General features: G+C 35.7%; 1 long non-coding RNA gene across 2 annotated transcripts; it reads right to left on the bottom strand.

Moving 5' to 3' along the window:
• Positions 1–2,130: 2,130 nt before the first annotated feature.
• On the bottom strand, positions 2,131–4,224 carry LOC135773414 (uncharacterized). 2 transcript variants are annotated; one of them, XR_012337296.1, is made up of 4 exons: positions 3,481–4,224; positions 3,331–3,388; positions 3,083–3,125; positions 2,131–2,956 (listed from the first exon to the last, which is right to left on the bottom strand). It is a non-coding gene; the product is annotated as an uncharacterized lncRNA (long non-coding RNA). The 2 variants fall into 2 exon arrangements; XR_010543519.2 differs by having other exon boundaries at positions 3,331–4,224.
• Positions 4,225–4,724: the final 500 nt, after the last annotated feature.

Raw genomic sequence — 4,724 nt, 5'->3', positions numbered from 1 at the left:
GGATGCAATTGAGTTTGACACCTCTGCTTTAGTGTGTAACTGTGTTTTTTACATGTAAACAATTTGCAAGATTTCAAGTGTACAAAGGTTAATTTAAATACAAACAAAAACATAATTTAAATTGGCAAATGACCAGTTTGAATATCAAATAAATGGTATTGTATGGCATTGACCAGTCAGGTGACAATTAAGTGATTACACAGTGTAAAAAGTTATATCAAATCATGAATCAGCAATTTTTATGTTACTTTAACTTGAAGGGACACTCCACTTTTTTAAATGCTAATTTTCTAGCTCTTCTAAAGTGAAACATTTGATGTTTACCCTTTTGGAATCCATTCAGCCAATCTCTGAGTCTCACCCCATTTCGTCAATATTTGACGACACTTGACCATTCGTCATATGTTGACGTGAAGGGTATACCTTTCGCGTCATTTTTTGACGAACTGGGGACTTCAATACTATTACGTCCGTTGCATTCTCTTTCCTATTTTATTACCATTTGCACGTCGGTTTAGGGTTAGATTTACATAATGACATCCCTACCCAAACCTAACTCTAACCCCAACGCCAGGTGACAACTGTTTCTAACCCCAACGCCAGGTGACAACTGTTTAATTTCGCGTACACTGTTTAATTTCGCGTACACTGTTTAATTTTGCGTAATCTAACCCTAAACCGACGCGCAAATGGTAATAAAATAGGAAAGAGAATGCAACGGACGTAATAGTATTGAAGTCCCCAGTTCGTCAAAAAATGACGCGAAAGGTATACCCTTCACGTCAACATATGACGAATGGTCAAGTGTCGTCAAATATTGACGAAATGGGGTGAGACTGTGTTAGGCTGTACCACTTTTAGCATAGCTTAGCATTGTAAAACTGGATTATAATTCATCAACTTTAAGTTTATTCAGGAAGAGACACTGTAAAACAATTAAACCTCAGGTGGTGTTGTTAACCCAAATTTGACCCATAGATGAAAGAGGTCTTCAGATACAACTCTTTGTTGTCTTAATCTATTCATCACAAAGGTTTTTGAACTGTTAGCCTTTAGGCTCACATCACTGAGTATCTGCTGAAATGTATACTGTAATGTATACATATTATGTGGTTCTAAGATTGTGTTTTACATACATATTCATGTGTAATATTATGTTAAAGGTCATGGTGCGATGAGTAAAAAGGTCTCATTTCTATAAGTTTAAGATACACTTAACACAGATGCATTTCTTGTAGAGGTGGGGTTTTGCCAGAGTACTTCTGGCTAGTTTGACCAGATGTTCTTAAGTATCACTTGCCACAGGTCAAACTGGACTTTGTAGTTTTACGATGTCTTTGTCTCACGCTGTGTATAAAAGGTGGCCTGGCTAGATGTTCTGGGAGCCATTCTGTACTCAGAAGCTCCCACACTATGTGTGTATTCAAACCTTATGGAGGATCCTGTAACCAGGAGTTTCCACACTTTGTGTGTGTATTAAAACATAATGGAAGAAATCTTTAACAAGAATCTTCCTAGACCACTTTGTGTGTCTTTAATTGCCAGGTATGCTTTGTATTTTGTGAAATGTTCATTTTTCTATGCTGATCTTTAAGTGAATGTTTTGATATATTTTTGATGGATTTGAATAACCAAATTATTGATTTAAGTGTAACCTGCCTGGCAAAATAAATTGTTAATCTTTATTCATTCTAAAAACTTGTCAAATCTTTATTATATTTTCAGGGTTTAAGTTAAATGTATTGAAGGGGGCATAGATTAGGAGAATTGCCTCTATTGAAAATATTACTGGAGTAATTGCCTCCCCGTTTTAAGGTTAGATGGAGTAACCTCAACCTAAAACATAGATGGATCCTCTTATTTTCAATGTGTTTGGAGAAACCTCTAACTTTAACTTAAGTTAGAAGGAGAATGCCTCTATGCCCAGCTGTATGCACAGCAAAAATATGATGGAAGATTTTACACCATGGGTGTTAAAATTAACACTGCCCGGGTGAACACACAGGTCCATCTTTGATAGTGTTCAGTCAACACTTACCAAAGTGTTGCTTAAACAAACACTGTTAAAGTGTCAATTTTTAACACTCTCTGTGTTGATTAACAAACACTCAGTAGTGTAAACGTTTCAACACTCTATGGTGTAAATCATTTTCATGTTAAAATCCCAATGCAGATAAAAACTAAAAGTTTTATACTATATATTTTTCAAAATAAATACAAAAAATAAACAGTGACTACAAACATCAAATTGAATTTATTAAATCTGCAACAATTCAGCAATAAACATGTGGGAAACATACAATTCAATAAAATATTCCTTTTAAATCTTCAGTTTACACCTTAATAATACACTTTACTCGAAAAATACATAAAATCAACATACAATTTAATAAAATATTTCTTAATATTCAGTATCCACTGGAATAAAATTTTACATAAATAATACAACAATTCAACATGTAATCCATGAAATCATCTCAATGTCACTTTGGTTTGTAAATATACACTGAGTCTAATTAAATATAACATTAAATATTGAATTCAATTTTATTTATGTAGCGCTTTTGACAATTGCCAATTGTTTCAAAGCAGCTTTACATTAATAAATGTAAAAAAAGCATAGAAAAGCGAGCATAGTAATAATGTAACATATACAGTAAAGTAGTAGGTTAAGCCAAAGGTGGTGGACTCACCAGGGGATGAAAAAACCCCTAGGAGAAAAACCCTCCTGGCTAGTCCAGGGAAAAACCCTTGAGAGAGATACATATTTATTTATATATATAAATACTATCGGGGTATGTGAATGGGTAAGCGAATTAAACTGGTTCCGCCGGTGGTTGCTGGTCAGGCATTGGCCGGGCATCTCGTAGAAGGACGGTCAGTAGATCAGTGGTGTGATGACCTTCACAGCAGCAGGAACTGGGTCTGTTTGTCTCATTGTCCTCAGGGTCGAGGACTAGACAGGGAGAGAGAAATAGAATCCTATTAGCGTAGGGGACATGTAATGCAAGTGTCATAAATTATATTGGTTTAAGTCAGCTCGGTTTTAAAAATAAATGTTTTTTTTTTTAGTTTTACATACTTTCTTGTGTCTTTGTACTGTGTTCTTGCCCTTACTGTGCAACCTGTGAAAGGTAAACAAACTTCGCTTTTACCAGAAATAAAAATGACACATAAAACACAAATACATCAGAGTATAAAGATTCAAATCAGGCCGACCCACTCCCTAATGTCTGTCTTGCACTTTTAAACTTGACAAAAGATAAAACTTGCTCATTGTTTTACCAAATTATTACATTTAGCACAATGAAAACGAACACGTTAACTTACATCTCTGCTGTCCTCCATTAAAGAATTGAGCCGCTTTGCTTTCAGCCATGGTGGTGTCCTATGAATTTGAGGGTCAAAATAAACATTACCATGGCAGTCTTGTAATTCACTAAAAGTTAAAGCATATTTTAAAATGTAACTCAGTTTTACCTGTAAAATTGTTCAGACCTCAAGACTTATCGCCAGCATCTGAAGTAACTTAGAAAGCTTGCTGAGTTTACCTGAGGTAAAAACACAGACAGTTACCTTAATATCAACTTACACGTATGCTACAATTTATCTATACTTCGTGTTTTTATGTTAAAAGATATTTACTTAACGTTGATATTTTTTGTTAAATAAGAAATATTCATATTCCTCTTTAATAGTGAAATGTGCAGTGCAAATGCTCCAGCAAATTAATGTTCACACACACAAACGGTTTAATATAAAGTAAATATAAGTTGTTTATGATAATATACAAGTTAACAAGTAAATCACAAGTTGATAAAGTAATACTTTACCTTGGAACATATTCCGTTGTGTGCAGACAAATCCATAAAGATGACTATATGGGCGGGAAAGTCGAAAAGCATTGCACATGCGTAGATATGGATGCGTGTCAGTCAGCTCTTGTACGGAGGTCGCATTTGTAGGATGCATACGTCATAAAGACTTAATTCAGAATATTAACAATTCTAAAGATGACTATTATTTTAAGTTAATCGTAAATTGTTGTAATATGCTTATGACTTACGAATGTAATGCTCAGTTAACTTAAACAAACCAGGCTTGAAGACGTATGCAGCCTGCATATGCGACCTCCGGAGGCTGCATTGAGAAACGGTCTTTGTACTGTTCCATCACGGAAAATCACGTGACCCTACGCTCGCGCGAGCTTACAAGCCGATTCAATAGACATATAGCCGGGGGGCCAAGATGGCGGTGTGACAGGTGGACGCGTTTTCGGTGGTGTCATCAGGAAACTTTGAAATAGGACAATTATATAACTGTAATAACAGGCTTTTTTTGTACATAAATGTATAAGTGATTTTTCTACTCGTATTACCCGCCTTGCGCTAATTTATCTATGGGCAGAAAGAAAAATAGACAGACTTCCAACGAGACAACACGTGCGTCAACCATGGAGCCTGTTAAAAACGCTGACGTGAATGTTAACATCGTCTCCTCAGTGGATTTGGGTTCTTCGGGAAACACTGAGGACCATAACAACTGGTTTGACTCACATCCAAATACGAATGATCTCCTTGCGATTCCCCTACCTGAAACTCCCTTAAAACCTGTGCCAAAGAAAACGAAAAGAGATCATATGGATGGAAACGACACTTCGATGGAAATTCTGACGGCCATTCGTGAGCTCTCTGGGAAATACGATCAGATGTTCCAGAAAATTT

Source organism: Paramisgurnus dabryanus, chromosome 9 (assembly GCF_030506205.2).
Source record: "Paramisgurnus dabryanus chromosome 9, PD_genome_1.1, whole genome shotgun sequence".
NCBI classification, from domain to species: domain Eukaryota; kingdom Metazoa; phylum Chordata; class Actinopteri; order Cypriniformes; family Cobitidae; genus Paramisgurnus; species Paramisgurnus dabryanus.
Note: the sequence above shows the minus strand (reverse complement) of the source record. Positions and strands in the feature narration are given on the sequence as shown.